Here is a 22202-nt window from a genome sequence, read left to right as displayed (position 1 = left end):
AGTTTAGAAAAGTCTAGGAAAAAAGTTATCACAGTTGCAACCATTGCATATGTTTTGCTTGTTAAAGAACTAAACAAAGTAAAGTTGTATTCATTCAAGCTTTCACTGGAATTTTTAGGCTTTGTAATCATTCTACAATGCAGAAAGCAGTCCTGATGGCATTGAATTAAGAATCCAATTTTGTTATTTTTGTTTGGGTATTTGTTTACAGATAATAGTATAATTATGGTCATAGAATTACATATCTGTAATGAATCATACAAACTATTCCAAGTCTTCACTTGAGAGAGACATAGAGTTAGGGGTGTTAAATGTTATGTAAGACCCTACTGTATACTCACATTTCATGCTCCACAATAGAATATCAGTAGAGCAGGCTTTTCACTAAATAGTATGTATTTAAAATGCATGGAATCTGTGCAATATCAAATTTATTGGAACAAAAAAGTAATCCATTTTCTTCCCTGTTCCTATTTTTCACCAAGCCAAAAACAAATGTAATCAGATTTTACTTTTTATACTTTTGTCAACTATTCTAAATACAGAATAGCATTTTTAAAACTTATAAATGCCATCAACAGTGGTTTTTCAATGGATTTTCTTCTTTCTCAATTCAAATGATTTAATTTTGTATATGCAACTTTGTTTTCTGTCCAAATTCATTTTGAGTTGTTTCTTCATAGGCCCTCGTCTCCTCTGATCTGTTCATTTTAATTGGCCAAATAATCGCATCTCATTCAGCTTAGGTAATTGGTGGCTGGTCAACTACTAATATTTTACTTAAAATAATTTGAGTATTTTCAATATATTTGAGGTTTTAACTGAAACTGTATTCAATAAAAATGAACATTTTCTAAAAAGTACTCATACCCTAGATAGTCCAAATTAATGACAGACTATTTCTAATTCTTGGGAAAAGTAACTGAAGTGAAAGCAAAGAATTGGTTTGTGGCCTAAGCATAAATTGTTCAGCTGAAACCTGAGTTGCTTTAGCATACTGTAAGTTGAGTTCATGGTGGATTGGGTTAAGCTGCCTTAAGTCTGGTCCTACTTTTTAAATTTGACTTAACATAATAAGAAGTAAATGTTTTCTGCTTTGTGCTTTTAACTTTGTAAGGATTGGAAAATATCAGTGAACTTGTAGGGGAAAGACTCACCAAGCATAGCAGATCCAGGCCTCTAGACAGAGAGGCTGGAGACATCTGTAATCTGCCTGGAGACTAAACAGAAGGAAAAATATTGTCCTTCCTCTGCTCATATAGGCCCTCACTGCAGGTTGAAGGAGCATCTCCTGTGCGCACTTGTATTTAACAGGCCTTGCCCTCGTATGGTCTGTTGCCAGGAATAACAATAAACAGTAGCTCATTACACAAGGTGCCATCTCATTACATGAGGAGCTACTCTGGCGTATTAAAAACAAAATACTGAAAGCCTAAAAGAAAACATGACTGAAACTAAATACAAACAACTGTGCCTTTTATTTTAGATATATTGATCCTCTACAAAAGAGTGGCATACTTAATGAATATCCTTAATGATTTTACAGTGGGGCAAATTATCTATGAAAGGAACATGATTTAAAAAGACGGTATGATCTGGCACCCAGTGAAATCCAATATTCTTGCAAGCAACACCAAGTCACTATGTTATAATTCTCAGGGAGCAAGAAAGCTACAAAATCAGGAAGGGAAATAAAATTACTTTGTTTTAGCCATAGTTTCAAAGTCGACTAAAATGCTTACAGGGTGCCATGAAAGTATTTCCCAAACCAGCCTAATCCTGTTCTTAGTAATTTCTTCCTCCCTTTCAGGCAAAATACAGTTGACAGAAAACAGCAAACTATTTTTAAGGGATTTAACAGGAATGAAGTATGATATGCAAAGAAAATTTTCATTACTTTAAATCATAACCTTTTGAGATTTTATTTTCTGGAACCTTTTCAAATACTTAAGATATTATTGGGCTATAAAAGGTTAAGTTAGAAGGAAGACAAATCACTCAAATTCTTGAGATTGGGGTTCTGTGAATAGTCTACAGAGACTCAAAGAATTTGAAAGTGAGCAAAAAAAATGAAAGTGAGCAGAGCAGAAAAAAAGTCATGAATATACAGAAATGCTTGATACACATTAAAGAAAAAGACATTAAGTTTGGATAAAACAAAGTAAGATTTTGGGTTTTACAAATAAAAATGTAGGAATTTCTGTTATGTAACAAAAGTTTAGTGTATTTCTGGACACAACAGATCATGTGATTTGTATCCTTCCAGAGATGTAACTGGCCAAATAATTTTCTGCAGAGAAAAAATAAAAGGCTATCACATACTTCTCTTGAAGCCCTAATCTCTATTTTGACATTGTCTAGATTCTGCAAGAACACAGATTTAGACTACTTGCTATGGTCAAAGGACTTTCTAGCAGATCTCTATCAATCCCAGTGGAGGTATCAACCCTTCTTCCTATAGAATTACTGAATTATTCCTATTATAGAATTATTCCTGTAGAAATGTGAAGATGAAAGAAATTTTAGTACGAATGCAGTTCAGCCATTTCAGTTTACAATATAAGAAAACTAATACTCGGAAGAAAAAGAAACATTTCAATAGTGGAACTTATTTAACCTTTAAAGGAGCATTATGGAATTTATATTATTACCCAATTGTCAAAAATATAATGTTCAAAGTGTTTAAAAAATTTGCCATGGGTCTCTCAGCCAGATGTCAATGCATTTCAAATTCAAACATTATAATGGATCATTTCATTCTCAATACCACAGCAATATGAGAAAATGTAGTGGGTGCAAGGTTACACTCTCCTGATACATTTTCAGTAATTTTCAGAGCCTGTACAGGGGGATGTTTATTGCAGTAGATTAAAAAATATAATAGAAATAAATGATATATATTTATATATATCATAAAAGAAAATAATGTATTTTGTTTGAATTTTCCTCCTATCCCTACCTCATCTCATACTCTTACCTTAGTGCAGAGATAGGGAAAAAAATTGCAAAAAGTTACCTTAGTCATAAAGAGTAAGATGTATTGTAATGGGATGTTTTTGATTACAAAGAACATCTGAGAGAGTTTTTTTTTAAATTTTTTTTTTTCAACGTTTATTTATTTTTGGGACAGAGAGAGACAGAGCATGAACGGGCGAGGGGCAGAGAGAGAGGGAGACACAGAATCGGAAACAGGCTCCAAGCTCTGAGCCATCAGCCCAGAGCCCGACGCGGGGCTCGAACTCACAGACCGCGAGATCGTGACCTGGCTGAAGTCGGACGCTTAACCGACTGCGCCACCCAGGCGCCCCCATCTGAGAGAGTTTTTAATTAAAATTCATTGTAATGACTAATGGAGCCATGGGGACAAGAGAGATTGTGAAGACAGGCAGTAAATTGGAGAAGGTGGTGTGGTTTACAAGAGAACTGTGCTCCTATTCAAGTTTTCCCTTTAACTTGCTCTATGACCCTAAATAGTTATGGAGGACCAACCCAATGTAATAACGAAGGATTTTTAGCTCTTGTGTTTACGTCTTTGGGTAATCCTCTGCCTTTGGGGCCAGGCCGGGGGGGTAGGGAGGGGGGAATCTGTGACTTGCTTCTAACTAACAGTATTTGCCAAAGGTGATGGGATGGATTTACACTGTATAAGACTCGGTTTTAACAGACTGAAACAAGAGACTCTTCTTGTGGCTCAGTAAACTAAGTGGCCACGTTGGAGAATCACATGTGGCAGAGAACCATGGACAGCCTCTAAGAACAGGGGGCAAAAAAAGAAAAATAAAACAAAACAAAACAGTGTCCTAGAAATATAGCTATGAGGAAATGAATTCTATCAACAACTTGAATGAGCTTGGAAAGAGAATCTACTCCAGTATAGCTTCTTAAGGAGAAGGCAGGCTGTGACACCCTGAGCAGAACACCCAGCTATGCTATGCCTATAGTCCTGACCTATGAAGACTGTGATATACAAAACACATTCACGGTCATTTGTTATGCAGCAACAGAAAACTAACACAGGGGTTTACCCTAATTTCTTTAGGACTGAGTGGAAATACTGCATGCATTTTTAATACTTATTTTTTCTAAAATGTTTCTTGGTTGTAGGAGTCTAGAATTTAAAGGTTGTACTCTGAGAAGTCAATGCTCTCATTTAAGCAAGAAGATTGTGAGTCTGAAATAGAAATCCATGAAGGCATGTATAGTACAAGAACGAAAAAAGAAAGGGCTGAAGTTTAACTCTGTGTCACCTCCTATATGGGGTTCCTGATTTAATGACCTCTTTAAAGTAGTCTGAATATGGAGTTCCTGGGTGGTTCAGTTAGTTAAGCACCCAACTTCAGCTCAGGTCATGATCTTGCAGTCCGTGAGTTCAAGCCCCACGTCAGGCTCTGTGCTGACGGCTCAGAGCCTGGAGACTGCTTCAGATTCTGTATCTCCCTCTCTCTCTGACCCTTCCTTGCTCATACTCTGTCATTCTCACTCTCAAAAATGAATAAATGTTAACAAAAATTTTTAAAGTAGTCTGAACAGTTTCTCTTGGAGCCAATAGGCAGATTTCCTAAGTAGACACAGCTATCCATTATCCCTGAACTTTGGGAAAGTGTCCCAGAGACCTCAGGGAGATATGTCTGATCGCTCTGGTAGATGATCCTCCTAAAACTGACAGAATACTGCATCCTTAAATACAGAGTTAAATGCATTTAACCTTTCTCCACCAACATTAGATTCAATCTTCAAATTCTAGGATAACTAGCAGTGCTTGTAGACTTGTTCAGGTCTCCTTAATGCTATAAACCAAATACAACAATCACTGTACATCCGGAACCATAAGAGACTGTATTCTGCTTTTACAAGGACTTCCTCCTACAAAGTTCACAAAGCTGAAGTACATTTTTTTTTTTTTTAGGTCATAGAACAAAACCAGAACGTGCAGTTTTAATTAATTTAAATAATCCTCACTCCACGCTTACTATTTGGTCTATTGTTCAAAAAGATTGGAATAGGATGTGTTTTCCTACAATTAGGAATGATTCTTTTTCAAAAGCAAGGACTCACGAAATACCAGTTTGCTGCTTTATGGCTACCATTTTATATTTTTATTATTATATTTTAATAACACATATATCTTATTTGCATTTTTAACCTGGCACACTTATGATGCCTCAGCATCTCCCATGAAGAAAGTTGAGAAAACCAAACATTTTGTAGTTGAGAAACGTGAGCTACTATATACAATTTTCTGTTAAACTAACATGAGTGGGGCACCTCGGTGGCTTGGTCAGTTTAGTGCCTGAGTCTTGATCTCAGCTCAGGTCTTGATCTCAGGGTCATGAGTTCAATCACCATGTTGGGCTCTGCACTGAGTGTGAGGTCTACTTAAAAACCACAATAGCAACATGAGCGAAACATAAGCACCTACTCCTTAGGAATTTCTTTACTTTCAAGTAAGTATGCTAATTTAATAAAGACCTCTCACTAGGTCATTAAATGTTATCTAAATATCTTCTCTGCTTTCTTGCCTTTTCTGTTCTGCCCTCTTTTATCTTGCCATTCTGCCTCCAAACACACTGGGCCTGAGTTCTTATAAAATGCATGTAATTTAAACTTTGCTTCTCTTTAATAATCTCTGGGGATGTTGGAAAAAGCAAAGTTTTATACATATTAAAACTAAAATGTGAACTGCCAGTTTGGAATGTAGACAAGAATTGGTAAAGTTATGTGAGGGTAGGAAATGGGTTTCCTTCCTGAAAGTTTAATTTGGTGGTATTTTCTGGAAGGTGCCTGGAGCACTTGTTAACATTCATAACATGCTAACAAGATTTATTTTCATAGAGAATATAAATTGGGCAGGAGAAAGCTTTGTGAATGAACAACAGACTGGTATGGAGAAACGCAGGAATGTGGTTCTACCTACTGCCCTTCCTTTTTCAAATATACATGGACACCTTCATGCCTGAGCCCTTCATTTTCTCTCTTTCCTCTTTAGTTCTCTATTTCCCTTCCAGCCTCCACTTGTATTCCTTTTTCCCAAAGCCTTTTAGTATATACTTCAACACTATACAACACTGTACATTTCTGTCTATCCTAACAACCTTAGTAGTATCTTTTTTATTATTATCATTAATTCAACACATTTAAAATGATCATCATATACTATAGTTCCTTAACACTTAAATTCAGTGTCTCTATCAATCTGAATTATACTTTAAGCACAAATATTTCATCATTTGGCACAAATAAAATATGTCATTTTATTTTTAGATATTTATTATATGAAGCATATGTGTATGGGTGTTTGGTAAGATTAAAAACAATCAGATCACCATTACTGGATATTTCATTTATAACTTTCACTTAATTGCAAAGTTAATATTGTAAACATGTCTAATATTTGTGTGCCATTTATTATTTTTACGTCATTGTGTTTTTATGAACATTTCGCGAGCTTTGTTCTTTGGGTTCAGAGTATTCACAGAGCACTGGGTCACTGATCATTTCTGATCAAGTCAACAAGTATCCTCATCTTCTGAAATAGTCTCAAGAGCTGAGCTGTGAATTCAGATCTCAATCTCACTTTTATCTCCAGTTTTACCTTGTTGCTAGGAGTATTCAGCTTCATTTTCAGAAATTATATAAAAGAAAGCCAATTTCATGGGGAACTTTGCAGAACCATGACTATGACTCAAACATGAATTACAGATTTTATATATTTCTTATGGTCTCAAGAACACATTCACTTGTTCCTGAAATTCCTGTTGTATAGGGAGTTTTTAGGGGACACGGTTTATTTTCAGCTGCTTAAGAAACACACTGAAGATGCAGATACTTTATAATTGAGATACTTCTTGAGATTTGCACTTCAAAACATAGCCACACAAAATAAAGCACATTTTATAATCACTAACCACTTTTGAAATTGAGAATTCATTTTCTGGCAAGAGCTGTGTAATTTTTAAAAATCTATTATTTCTTCAAACCCAGGGCAGTTCAGCAAAGAGAAATAAGAATAGTTTTACAGTGCCATCTGTTTAATACACATGTTCAGTTTGAATCTAAATATCTGGCTTTCTGTAAACAATTGAACAAAGTTTCTTTTTATTCTTTGGAAAAAATTTTGTTTGTATCACTGTTGATCTTTTCCATTCAATTTCAAAATAATACATCTTCACTGAAGAAACCATGACTTTTGTAACAGTAAAAAGAGCAAAATAATATTTATATTAATTCCCATTTCACAGAGGCCAGATCATGGACCCAGAGCCAGACTGCCTGGATTATAATCTCAACTCCAGCCCTTACAAAATATCTAAATTTAGAGAAATTACCACACTAGCCTCAGTTTGCTCATCAATAAAATGGAGTTGGTAACAGTGCATAAATAACAATGTTATTTTGAGAATGAGTACTGTACTCCCTGACATACCATAAAACCCAGCGAGTGTTACTAATACCATTATTATTAAAATCAAATTACTTTTTAATTGCATAACGTTTTGTGATAATTTTATGATGTCATTTTAATTTTTTTCACATGGAAGTGAAAAAAATACACTACATTATTTAGGCTTATTGATAAATATGGTAGTAATTAAATATCTACAGATATACATCTAAGTTAAAGCAAAAGTCAGTAAGTATTGGGGCACCTGGGTTGCTCAGTTGGTGACAGCTCAGAGTCTGAAGACTGTTTCCCATTCTGTGTCTCCCTCTCTCTCTGCCCCTCCTCTGCTTGTGGTCTCTCTCAAAAATAAACATTAAAAAAATCAGTAAGTATCAGAATTTCCCATTTTTCCTTACACATATAAATACTTGTAGAGAACTTAAAGGTCCAGGCCTGTGTATCCCATAATGAAACAAGAGGCATTTATAACTCACTTTTTCTCCCACTAACAAAAGCAAATAAATACACATAAATGTGCATATCAACACAAATGTAAGTATAGATATTTCTCAATCTGCGCTGTATTTTAGTTTATTTTTCCTCCGCTGTCTTTTTCAGTATCCTTCATAAAGAGTATCTATTACAGCACACCCATTAGTTTATTTGTGCTAGCATTTATATGGGCTAGCATACTCAAGAAACTCTCAGAGTATCATCAAGGGGTAAATGACAAGTATTTACTGGCTGTATTTATATGTCAATAAATGAATATCAGCCGTTAAATAATTTAAAAGAGGAAAATAGGAAAAAAGAATATGGAAGAGAAGGTAACTATCATTCAAGGGTATGCTTTAGAAATAAGGAATTATCTAGGGAATACAATGTTATTTATAACTTAAAGCACATGGGGCAATCATTTAAAAAACCAATATCTGAAAGGCATTAATCTATAATCATGCTAATACTTTACCATTCTTTGTTAAGAAATTACTGCAATGCTCCCCATATATGGTGATATCTAATGAGTCACTTCATACTTTACAATTATGAAAACACTTAATTTTAGTTTTAAATAGACTAAAGTATATAAAGAAATATCATTGTATTAAATTTTGTATGTAAACTGTAACCTAGATTTTTGGAGCAAACAAAAAGAGCTATACTTTCATCACCTAGTCTCTGTGCCTTAGTTTCATTATGTATAAAGAATCATATAAAATCATATTTAATGCCCTTTCCATTGCCAAACTTCCAGTTCTACATGTTATTTTAAAATAAGCAAGAATTATATATTTTTTTATGATACCTAATATGTTCTTTTTGAAATTTAATGAAGAGATACTGGCTTTTTTCCTACTACTGAGAGAGGGGTCCACACCCTCTTGTTCTGAGTTTCCCTCATAGCTTTCAGGGAAACTTTGACAATGTCCAGAGCCCTTGATGTCCTACAGATGAAGGAGGAGGAAGTCCTGAAATTTCTTGCAGCAGGAACCCTCTTAGATGGCACCAACCCTGACTTCCAAACATGGGCCTACCACCGCTCCGTATAACATACTCTCCCCCACCCGTGTGGACCCGGCCATCCAGAGCAAACACAGGGAGCTCACCAGGCGAGCCTGAGGAGGCCGGGCGGCCAGGAAGTTCTGCGCATGTGCGGTCCTGGCTCCTGTGAACGCTTACGGGAAGTCTCGCGTAAGGGAGAAGTAAGCGGGAAGTCTCTACCTCCAAAGAAATCCTGAAGAGCCTGAGGAGGAAGAGCAGGTCGTTGCTGGAGAGGGTGTGAGCAAGGGGGAATTTCAGGCTGAATGCACAACCCCAGCAGCAGCGATCGCTATGACTCAGCGGGAGGTGGCGGTGGGGTCTGAAGGTGCACGTGGTGCCCGCAGCCAGCCGGCAGTTCCATGCTGAGGCCTGGTCTGTAGCTTCCACTACCAGGCCGGAGTTGGGGGCGAACTACTGACCGGTCTGAAGCTCTTCTTTCACAGACTCTAAACGCAAAGTGGACATAAGGTCGACGGAAAATAAACAGCTTGACAGAAAAGGAAAAAAAATCTAGAATCTTCGCTCTAAAGAAGAGAAAATAGACGGTAATTCTCTGGATATAGGCTCTGTAGGGTATGCTGTCAAATTTTAAATTCTTATCTTCATAATCATGATTGTGAACAGCCTAAAGAAAGCGTGCAATACAGTATGTATTATTAATTGTAATATCTTGTAGAGTATAATTAATCTAAATTGATCTGTGATGAAGTCCTGAAATATATTGAGGGGTGAAATCAAGTTTGTTTCTTTCAAAATTAATAAGACCTTGTTGGATGGGAGAGCTTTGGAATAATTTCTTTAAGAATACATTTGGAAAAGACTTCATCAAATTTCCCTGATTAAATTAGATTTGGACTTTAAAATCATGATTTGAAATCATGAGCTTTCTGATGGATTTGAAAGAATTAAGATTAATGTATCTATGAAAAATGGAATAGTCCTGAAGACTCTGGAGGGAAGCAGGCTATTTAAGTATTTTTTCTGCTTTGTTGGAGTCCTCAAAATAAATATGGAAAAAAGCCAAACAATAAGAGGTGAAGGAGTTTCATTAGGATTAGGCACTGAAAGTTGTCAGCAGAGTCTGAAGTATCAGAATCTGTCCTTGCCAGAAAAATAATGACAAGAGCAGTTTAGACCTCTAAATAATCTACATATTTTGTGAAAAGAGAAGGGAATTAATATTAAAGTGAGTATTTTTGTGAGATTGTAGGGAAGATTCTGTAGCAAGTTAAAAATGAATTTGTCATAGGTAATAGGAAAGAGAAAAGAGATTTTGCAAAAGAAGGGGAAATAAAGGGTAAAGATACAACAAAAAAGTAAAGAAGATGTCAGGTGAGACATGCAAATATAGATAGGGGAAGCAATAAATTGACATAGAGTTTAAAAGAGAATCCACTGAAACAGAAGAGTGAAAAAATAAACCCCCATTATTTCAATGAAGGGCCAGAAAGTGGGCAAATAAAGGTGCTAAACTCTTGAACACATTAAAATAAATTTCCACCTTGTTTCTTATGGTAGTTTTGAGAATAATTTTCACTAGTTGTTACTTAATCCCAGGCAGTAATTTCTAAATTCTGGCAGGTAAATGTTTAACAATCCAATAAAGTCTCTGATATCAGATGGAGTTCTTAGCAAAATTGCAGGGTATGCTAAATGAGGATAATTAACAATTTACACTGAATGATAAGTAATCCTTTTGCTGACTGAAGGTGTTTGAGGAGACCAAGAACTGAAGACGTTTAACAAAGTAATGGGTGACTTCACCCAAGGCTCTGGCACAAATTCAAATTAAAGGAAACAAATAATACTCATGCCAGAGGTAGCTGAGCTTATGCTAAACTGTCAGCATATGTCTGCAAAAACAAAATGGGAATGTAAATAAATAGATAACAAAATTTTGACATTAGACATTCACTTAATTTTTGATCAAAAAGAGTTTGTGTGTTCACTCTAATATAGAACTTTGAACCCATGATATCAATTTTGTCATTAAAACGAGAGTTTTACTCAGTGAAATCTGTCTCCCTAAAAATATGCACTATTAAATTATTAGAAATATAAGCTTAGTAGGATAATGAAAATTTCTCAGGTTTGTAGCATTTCTGCTATGTTCCATTTGGTGTTTATATCAGGAATAAAAATAAGCACTAGTATGTATTTTCAAGAAGGAAAATCCAAAATTATAACTAATAAAAATCATTAATTGAATCAAATAGGAAATCAGTATTATATATGTATCAAATATGTTTTTATGTCTTAATGTCACTTTTTCAAAGATTTTATTTTTTAAGTAATCTCTACACCCAATGTAGGGCTCGACCTCATGACCTCAAGATCAAGAGTCATAGGCTTCATCGACTGAGCGAGCCAGGCACCCTATATATCTTAATATTATATGAAGACTTTCTGTTGATTAGGAAAGAATGCCTAGGCCAACATTTCAGTGATGATTTAGCATCATAATGTAGAAAGGCAAATACATGGTTTGGAATAATACAGAGCTGGGTTCAAATGCCAATTCTATTAGTTACTTTCTAGGTTGTTTGAAAAATTATTCCCTTCCTCCGAGATGTTTCTAAAATGTTGTCAAATGCCTAATCATAAGAGTGTTTTGAAGATTGTATTAAATTAGGTAGTGAATGTAACAATCTAGCATCCCACTATGCATGGAATAAACATTAAAATGAAAAGTATGATCATTATGATTTCATGAATGAGTAACGCCAGCCGCATTCCAATGTAATCTCACAACCTTCTTAGCCCCTCTTTTAAATATCCCAACAAGGAGGAAACATTTTCTTAGTGATACTCAGATCCCCCACTTGCACCCAGGCTCCACCAAAGTCTCTTGATGTCTGCCATTGCCTGAGGAACCCATGAAGTCCATCTCCAAAAACTTAGTCACACTTTGTATTGGTGATATTCATTTATTTGGCCAATTCTTGCAACTTCAAGGTTTCAGAAACCTACCCAATGTTGTCAGCTGCATCCTTTAATCTTTGCTTTCCATTTAGCACTTCTCTTTTCTGAGATACTGTTGTTTTATAGGAGGAAAGTAAGCCATAAACTCTGTCAAGTAAAAAGGAAAGGTTAGAAGGATTCTCACCCAGCACCCATATCAGTTACCCTTCTTCCATTATCTGACTAAAAGTAGTTTTATCTCTTATCCTCATTTTGGTTCATTTCATGAAAATCTGAATTGCTATAAAATTTGTTTTTGTGTGTGTGATAAATATGATTTGACACATATAATTCTTTATATCAAATTAACTATGCAAGTTACAGATAACCAAAGGAAATGGGAAAGATAAGAAGTTTGTGATGGCATTACAATCTGTATGAAATAAATGCAAATGTTGACAAAGTTAGACTTCCATGTACAATATTTGCTTTATCATGTTTCTCTTTAAGGTGTGTACCATCTTACTGTGTTCTGTTTTGTTGTACTCCTCTCTTCCACAGTGTCTGATAAAGTGAAGAGGTTTGTGTTTTGTTGGAGCATGTGATTCTGCATACTTGTACTGAAGATGGCAGTGAATTTGTGGAAGCATATTGCAGATTACATGAGATTAACTACTTATTTCAACACACAGTGTCAGAATCCAACCTGTAACACATACAGTATGAGTTAAATTCCAGAGGGAGATCAATGATGAAAGGTAAAAGCATTTTGGAATCATTAAGCAGACCAATTCTACAAGAGTGTTCCTAGAAGGGGTTGGGGAATATTTATTTTTATGAAGTTTCTACTTTTTAAAAGTTATTTTCTTATGCCTGATTAGGCACAATTATCTTGTCCTTTCCTAAACTCCAAAAGCATTCCTATGTGTACAGTGTCATTAGCTGTTGATCATATGCTCTCCTGTGCTGGCACTTTACTCTCATCTCACAATGTTAATTAACTTTTCAAGTTAGATTTAAAATTTTCTTAAGGCAGGGGCAATGTATTATATTAATTTATTCAATAAATAATCTTGATAAAGGAATAACTAGGGAATATTCAAATGATACTGAAGTAAAAGCGCACAAAAATAAGGAAGTTAATCAAAAATCAAAACAAAAAAGCCATTAATACTGTTCTTTCAACTTATGCTCTATGGAGGTATCATGTTAAAGAATTTGAGCAAAGGGGAAGGTAGAAAGAGCATGATAATGGAGGCAGATATGACTCCACAAACCCTGGTTTTGTTGCTTGCTGATTGTGTAATAATAGGGTAATTATTAATTCTCTTACTGGTATGATATATAGACTACTAGCATAGTCTATATTTTTTCCCCTCACTGGGAACTGGTAACAAAAATATGAATTAAATTTCTCTCTCAAAACCCATTGACTATGTCTGAGCATATAGTAGATGGTAAATAAAAGCAAGTATTTTTTTCTACATGTTTACTTACTGTTCTGTAAGTCCTCATCGTGGGGATGACTTAATGGGAAGAAATGATGCTTAAACAGAGATTTGGAACCTAGTAAAAATAAGAATTTCTGGATTAATTTGTTCATTTCCATAATAATGAGATATTAACTAAATCTATTTGTTATATTCAACCTAACTCACATTTTACTTATCAAGATGATGTTTGGTGTTTTAAGTGGTACAGGTTATGGAATGAGGTAATTTTTGATTAACTAGAATCATTAAAGTCTACTGATTTTGAGTTTCACAACTCATTGACAGTATAGTTCATTAACTGCTTGTTCCATAGAAGATCTATAGTCAATGAAGCATAATCTCCTACACACATACTTAGAAAATTGTACCCACCAGGAAGTGAGTTCCAGAGGTCCCATCAGAATCATTCATTCAGGATTGGTCTTCTAATAGTCAGATCAAGAGAATTCATAGATTAAGCCATGGATCCTTGAAAATTCCATTTGCTAAGCAAACTTATTTTTAAATTGCTGCTGACAGTTTGAAAAAAAAAAGAATTGAATTTTAAACACGAAGATGAGTAAAATTGAGGAAATAATTATTATTTTAATTAATTATCTAATTGTGCATTATGAAAATGATGGTGTTGCTCTATATAATTCTGTCATCTTTGTTATGATTCTATTTGAGGTATCCAATGTGTCTAAGTTGGATTACATCAGTTATGTGCAAACATCTTTTACCATTATTAAAGTTTGTTTATTTATTTATCTTGAGAGAGAGAGAGAGAGAGACAGCACAGGTGTGGGAGGGGCAGAGAGAGGGAGGGAGAGAGAGAATCCCAAGCAGGCTCTGCACTTTCAGCATAGAATCCAACGTAGGGCTTGAACTCACAAACCATGAGATCATGACCTGAACTGAAATTAAGAGATGCTTAACTGACTGAGCCACCTGGGCATCCCAACATCTTTTACCTTCATTAACACTTTCTTCTATTCAGCATCATTTACTTCACCTCAGAGGAATGCCCCATTTCCCTTAGTAACTGTTCAAACAAATTCACTTTACTTTTAAGGTACTGAGAGTCTGACCTCCGCTCACCTCTTCAAGCTTCTCTCCTGACCTCATCTCTGAGTGCCAGTTCCCACAAGCCTTATAAAATTCCTTCATTTCTTTACATGTGCTCTGTTATCTCTCTCCTTCAGGTTTTTCCATACTTCTGCTATGACATTCTTTCCCTCCAAAATTAACCTGGCTAACTTGTACTCATCATTCAAATGTCAGCTTAGACATAATTTTCTACACTAGGTGCTAACCCTTGCTTGACCCCATAATTCTGAGACAGATGTTGTTCTTATGAGCTCCCATAAAACACTGTTCTATGTCCACACTAGTGTGTAATTGCCTGTTTAATTGTCTGTACCCCACACCAGATGGTAGAACACCTTGTTCACCCTTGAATCCCCAGTCAACAGCACAATGCCTAGCACAATAGTAAAAAAAAAAAAAAAAAAAAAAAAAAAAAAATTGTCATAGAATGGATGAGTAAACTCACATAATTTTGGTTTGCTTATTTTACAGGGAGAGGAAAACCCTTGAATGGGAATGTGATTTTTAATTTTTAGTTCTACAAGACAATCTAAGAGCAAATAAATATCACTTTATTGATTACACTTCTTACAAATGACTCAACTGTCCTTGTTTATATTGAACATCATTCCTAGGCTCAAAAATCATTTACAAGTAATAAAATAAGCAGAGACATAATTACAGCATAATGCTCAAATTTGATGAAGCTAGGAGATATTGGTAATTTAGACCTATATGAAGTGCAAAAGCAGATTAGTGAGGCCTGCAGAGGATAACACAGATGAGAAACAAATTGTTTCACATTGTAGAAATTAAAATCTTAGAAATTGGAAGGGACAACTTTGGTGAAAGACAAGGGGGAGGTGGAGGGAGATGCTGAAAAGAGGGGGATTGTTTGAATGCTTTTTAATGGAGTGGATTGGGGGCCAGGTCCCCAATGACCCTTAATGTGACCTGGATACTCGCCCTTCATCTACCACCAGTCTTAGGCAATGGGTTTAAGAACCTGAACCCGAAAAGTTTCAGAGCAGAGGTAAATAATAGGACAATATAGAAGAACTGAAATCACAATGAATTATGTGGCCGCAACTCTCACAAGTACCCAAAATGCATGTAGGGTTCTTTCCTGCTCTCCTTATTTTCTTGCTTTTCTCCACACTCCCTCAACCTTGTCACAATAGAGTAGAGGATCCCTCTCTGGGGAAAGAGAATGGCTTTAAAAGATTGTCTTGCAGAAACTACAGTGTGGGGAGTGAGCCCCAAGGTGAAAACAGACAGTACAATGATTTCAGCACTTGACAAACTTGGTCCACCCGTGGGGAATATTTGCAGGTAGTTTTTCAGGTATTTAATCTTATATATGACTTTCTTTAAACAACCTTCTAAAATAAAGGGGGAAAAAAGCAAAAGAAGCCATGAGAGGCATTCAGCAGAGATAAATTTCAAAGAAAATTTGATCACCTATCAGAGAGATAAGACACTGCAACGTGAAACAAGGATATGCTATTAAAAGAAATAAAAGAAAATAAGAAATTTCAATTGGTAATTATAATTATGGAAGCTGCAATTTTACAAAAATTCATTAGAGAGATTAGAAGTTAAAGTTGATCTTTCAAAGGATAAAAGAAAAGAAAAAGTTGAGAAATAAGGAGGAAAAGTTAGAAGATTGAAGAAAAATTGCTACATCTGATTAATGACTTCCAAAGAGCACAGAAGGGAGGAGATTTCTAGTGAAATAGTATGAGGACCTTTATTAGAACTCAAGAATATAAAATTCTGGATGGAAATGGCCTACGAAGTCCAAATACAATGGACTGAAAAGTAGATGCATCATTAACATAATTTTGAAATTTTAGATCACCAACACTCGATAGTCAATTCTAGAATTTTGCAGGGTAAAAATAAGGTCATGGTAAATATTCAAGCATAGCATTAAATTACTCAAAAACATTGGGAATCAAGTTTGGAGCACTGGCTTCAAAAGTCTAAGATGATATCATTTTTATCTTAAAACATTCAAATTAGGGGCGCCTGGGTGGCGCAGTCGGTTAAGCGTCCGGCTTCAGCCAGGTCACGATCTCGCGGTCCGTGAGTTCGAGCCCCGCGTCGGGCTCTGGGCTGATGGCTCAGAGCCTGGAGCCTGTTTCCGATTCTGTGTCTCCCTCTCTCTCTGCCCCTCCCGTTCATGCTCTGTCTCTCTCTGTCCCAAAAATAAATAAACGTTGAAAAAAAAATTAAAAAAAAAAAAAACAAAAAACAAAAAAAAAACATTCAAATTACAAAAATCATAAGCCAAGGAAAAGAGTAAGATAAAAGTAATTTCAGACAACGAAACATCAAAATTTTATTCCTCACTCTCCCTTTCTTGGGAAGCTATTAGAAGATGTGCTTGACCAAAGCATGGAGACAAACCAGTAAATAGAAATGCAAAGGAGTTCCAAAATAACACGAAAGAGTGTAAAACTATAATAATAATAAATCAACAGATAATATAAAATATTATGAATGTTTATCAGCACATTGAAAATATTAATGAATAGGGAAAGAAAAGCCAGCCCCTCTCCAAATAGTTTTTATAAGAGTTGAAAACAGTAGGCTCACAGGACAAAACTAATTTTTGTGTATATGGAACAAGAGAAATGGATAGCCGGGCTAATGCTGTGTTCTGTTATAAATTTGTGCTTATAATATGTGCAAGTATTAATAAATATAAAGTAAAATATAAAAATTAATTATAAACAAAATATCCTTGTTATTTTCCATTGTGTTTTCAAAGGAGGCAGAAGTGATTGATTGATAGAATGTCTTCTAAGAAAACCACAAATCTATGCATGTAATTGGAGTCCCAAGTACTCCATGCCTTGAAAAAACAGCATATTCACAAATAATAAAAATTAAATTTGCCAGAATGCTTTTTATCTGTGATGTAGTTATTGACTGTTAAAGTTTATAAGCCTTCTTTAACTTACTAATAAAATCTCCTTTGAATTGAATAATGTACTTTTGATACAGAGATTCCCTTGAATTCTGGAAGATATAAATCTGATTCAAATTTGAAAACACGTATTGAATGGATTTTAAACATAGCCAAACTAAATCTTGAATTTTCATCTGTTAATGGTACATAATAATCTGAAGCTTTCACACTAATTCTAATGACTTAAGACAGGCTTATATTCAGAAGTCTCATTTTTACATAACTTATCTTGGTTAAAATTCTGGGATATTTCTGTTAATCCAGAGCAGAGTACAATGGAGAGAATTTAAAGATGTAAACAACACTTTAAATCAGGAAAACCAGTTATGTGTTCTAAACCAAGGCAAATTATATAAAATTTACCTCTTCGTCCTCTTCAGCTCCTTGAAGGGCATTTGTGCATTTGTAGTAAGGCACAAGGATCCCTTCTTTCACAGAAAATAACCGTCCTATGATAGAATTATACCACATACATTTCAGGATGATTCCGTGTTTGAAATTGGAATGTAACAAAGTCTAATAGGTTAAGGCAAATTCACTCAAACCAAAGGAATTTTGGACTTCCTCTATTGCATCAATTTGTATTGTCAAAGAACAAGTTGAACCTATGTACTCTGTCCTGATTGAACCCTCCAACCCATTACTCTTTGCTCACTGAGTGAAGTATTTAATACTATAATAAGTGGCTTCTTGTATCTCAACATTACTTTAGAATGATGGCTGGTTTCTTCAAGTGTGTGACAGAGACAAAAGATAGTTCTGAATGGCCATTGCTTTAATAAATAACTCAGATAAATAGATTTCATAGAAGCTACCCTACTTAGGACAATGGTTTTTGCTATTTTTTTTTCCTCCAGCATAATACTTCCATAAACTCAGCTAGAGTAATTTCCATTTAATTAGCAATTATTACCAGTTAAGACACTTTATATTTTAGGATTGTATGTGGACTTTAGAGAACTGCAAGTTGTTGTTGTTACTGAGTTATTATTATAGCAGAAGAAACAGACAAATCAATGACAATTCATAATGTAATGGTAATAATGATTTTATTATATCAAATATATGACAAACTCACCCTCCCAGCTTCATTATTTGAAAAGAATGTCCATGAAGATGTTGGTATACCATGCTAAGGAGTTTGTATCTTATCCTTTTGTCTTGTCAGGAGCAAATGCAATGGAAAGGGTTAGGATTTGAGTTTATGCTCTAATTGTCTCTCAACTCTCTGTTTTCCCCTTATTTCCTTTATTAATAGAATTTCCCTGTCCTTTTATCTGGGCTGACAGCTGAAAAGACTATAGAGGACAACATTTCCTTCTTCCTTCACACAGATATACCTGTAAAATTAAATTCTTGACAATGGAATATGAGCAAAAAGTGACGTGTGCAAGTTCTAAATCACGGCCTAAAAAAACCAGTTGTTAACCTCTACTCCCTTTCTTCCTTCCTGAGGATCTGAATGTTATTCTGGTCATGATCAGCCAGCTATAATTGTGTATGAGGGCTACACATGAGAGAAAAGTAGAGCAAGAAGACAGAGGGACTCTGCATCTGTGGAAAATTTTTGGAGAAGCAGCCTAATTCTTTCTGGACCATTCACCAACCCTGAACTGTTATGGTGAGAAAGATCTTAATATATTTTTTCTTTAAATTACTGTATTTGGTAGTCTATTAGTTGTAGAAATTTAGTTTCCATCCTGTGCAATAGGAAGAAAAATGGTACCTGGTAATTAGGTGATTTTATAATAAAATCCTAAAGTATATGGCATCAGTTTAATAATCTTAAGCTGAACAGCAAGGATATAGATGCCACAGTCTAGAAGGTTTTAGTTCTGGTTAGTAGTGAAAAACACTAAAGCATTCTATAACAATTTGGAAAGCAGATCATATTTCTATATAATCTACAGCTCTGGAAGTGGTTAGAAAATGTTAAAATATTCTTGGGTTTTTTGTTTGTTTTGTTTTGTTTTAGTCTTATAATGATTAGCAAGATATCATCATAAAATAATCAGACTAAAGCAGAAATGGCAATGGATATAGTTCTTCAGTGGTAGATTCTGCCATGGCCTGCACTATAAAGTGACTGGGAGTTTAATCATTAGAGGTTTTGCGGTGTTGGGATGATCAACTACTTTTCAACTGCAAACACCGGGGTTTATCAATGTGACCTCAAGCTTGTCTCACATCTTCTATTTAAATGTCCCTTGCTACGCAATAGGAATTAACTCTGTAGTAAATATAAGATTCAGGAAGTTCCAGTTTTACAGAGCATCTTGTTTCAAGGGGCATCAAGGGAATCCTAAATAGCCTGAAAGAGAGTGGGATGTTCTGAACACAGAGGTATAAGGCTTAGGAAATATGTGTAGATGAAGTATTTGGCTAAGGGCACTTGCATATAGAACTAACTGGAAGCATACATTTAGAAGCCTAAAAGATGAAGTATGTTGCCAAAGAAACTATAATTCTGGCCTGAAAAAGTCTATGTCTTTTCAACCCCTCCCACCCAAAAAAAGTTGGGGACACCAAATCTGTACCAGGACAAAGTTGGGCAGGCCTTGGCAGGGCATATTCTCCAATGGCAACTATAGAGATGGAGTGACAACTAACTGTCCAAGCAGCAACAACTCAGGTTGCAGATGGTCTTAGGAGCTGCCAGAGAATGATTTCTCACAACGTCTGCCAAGCAGAATTTGATAACTACTAGAGAACAGTGACTGTTATGTGTTCCTCATTCTTTCAGTTTTCTGAGTAAAGGATTTAATGCAATTACTCTGCTCATACTCCACCATTGTAAATTAGTCATAATAGGAAGTAGATAAACCCATTTGTTGAAGTAAAGGATGCCATAATTTTAAGGAGCCACATCTAGGCCTGATGGAGTGGACTATTCCTCATCTAGAGATTGTGGATGGACCTTGAGCTGAATGGCAAACATGGATAGGATGTTGGATGTCTTCCTGGAATGTGTGTGTATGTGTATGTGTGTGTGTGTTTGTTGAGGATATGCTTAATATATGAGAAGAAAGGTGCTTTTATGTTTATAGGAATTGGCTGAGGGAGAATTTTCCTTTTGAAATAAAATACTCGTCAACTAGAGATTGCATTCAGGTGTAGCCATGTGAGTACATTCTGGTCAATGGCAGGTGAAGGGAAGGTATGTGTACCCATTATAGGTCATGTCTGAAAAGGAAGCTGCTTACTCTTATTCTCTTTTTCTCCCTTCCTGAAATCAGAAATATACACAGTGGTGTGAATGAAATGACCTTCTAATGGATGGTGAACATCACATAGAAAGGTCCTGACTGGCTAGATTACTCTGTACTACCCTGTTTCTTGAGAGAACAGTGAGTTTTTATCTTATCCAAATTGCTGTGATTTCAGATCTTCTTAACAGTAGCCTCTTTTACTAATCCCAGAGATGATAAATATGAGATTTACAGTTTAAGATGCTACCACTGGCTGTGGACTGGATGACAGACTGGAAAGAGATAGAGAATCCAATTAGATGTCTAGAAATAGCCCTTGTGAGAAATGATGGTATAAAAATATAACACAATGACAACAGCAATGAAGATGAAGAGAGTGCTTTGACAGATATTGGAGAAGTAAAAGTGACCAGACATTTTTAACTAATTAAAGATGGAAGTTGAGAGATTAGAGTAAGTTTTAGATGAGTTCAAAAATTTTCAGTAAATGCCTACCATATGCCAGACACTTGGTTATTTTCTGTGTGCAAAAATAAATAAATAAATAAATAATAAAAAAATAAAAATAAATGTAAAAAGCTTCATTGAAGACATTCATAATTTTGTTTAAAGATAAGAACAAACACATATACACATGAAAAAACTTAAGGCAGTATTTGTTTAATTACAAGAGTCAAAGATAGTCTAGAAAGGTTATAAGCTTTCAGCAGAGAAACTCATTATAGGAGGAGAATTCATAAAGAATGTTCAACTTAAGCTATTCCTAAAATGATGAATCATATTAATATAGAAAAGAGAATAGATGGAAAAGAGAGGCTAGCTGTGTTATTAGTGGTTAATATTAGCTATTCCAAAAGTTCCAATTTGAAAATTTATATTTAATTTGTCATAGATATTGCCCATTTTTTAATCCATCAGCTTTTGTTTTGAATAGTTTGATAAAGTTAAAGAAAATACTGTTATTCTAATTGATACATACACACATTCCATCTCTAAGTATCCAGATTTCCATATTTTATCAAGTGTATAGGTTAAAAAGTAAATTATTTAATAGATGTGATGGGTTTAGGTTTAAGAATTAGCATGATATTTACCATCATCAAAGATTTCTAAAGGCAAAACTGTTATGTTTCCTTTATTCTAATTTAATCAGGATCTTGAAATCTTAATTACATTGTATTTTAAACACGTGATAATGTATACCATTTATTGAATGCTTATTATGTTGCAGGTCCTGTTTAAATGACTTCATGTGTATTCGCTCACTTAATGGAGAAACATAGAAAGGAAGGAAAGTAGGAAGGAAGGAGGAAAGGGAGGGAAGGAAAGAGGGAGGAATGGAGGGAGGGAGATCAGTAAAAGTGTATTTCATAACACTAAGTGTTTTTTTTTTCAATTTTGTAAAAGTTGAGGATGACTGTTGTTCTTTGTATTCTATAAGCAATTACACAATTGACATTGCTGAAATGTACATTCTGAAATGCTGCTAAGAGAGGAACATATTTATTGTGTTCGGTAACATTTTTTAATCACCTTTCCCATTGCTGACTGCTTCCTCTAAGTCCCTCCTACAGTTTGCAGATGATCTGGTCTCTTGGTCTCTTTATAATCCCCCTCCCGAACTCTACAGC

At 35.0% G+C, this 22202-nt stretch overlaps 1 long non-coding RNA gene across 1 annotated transcript; it reads left to right on the top strand.

The window, feature by feature from the left end:
• Positions 1 to 9157: 9157 nt before the first annotated feature.
• LOC147584733 (uncharacterized) lies at positions 9158 to 18977 on the top strand. Its single transcript, XR_015255937.1, has 3 exons — positions 9158 to 9468; positions 12386 to 12582; positions 18818 to 18977. It is a non-coding gene; the product is annotated as an uncharacterized LOC147584733 (long non-coding RNA).
• The last annotated feature ends 3225 nt before the right edge of the window (positions 18978 to 22202 follow it).

The sequence above is a fragment of the Puma concolor genome, chromosome A1 (genome assembly GCF_028749965.1).
Source record: "Puma concolor isolate L17-30 chromosome A1, mPumCon1.1.hap2, whole genome shotgun sequence".
NCBI lineage: Eukaryota > Metazoa > Chordata > Mammalia > Carnivora > Felidae > Puma > Puma concolor.
Note: the sequence above shows the minus strand (reverse complement) of the source record. Positions and strands in the feature narration are given on the sequence as shown.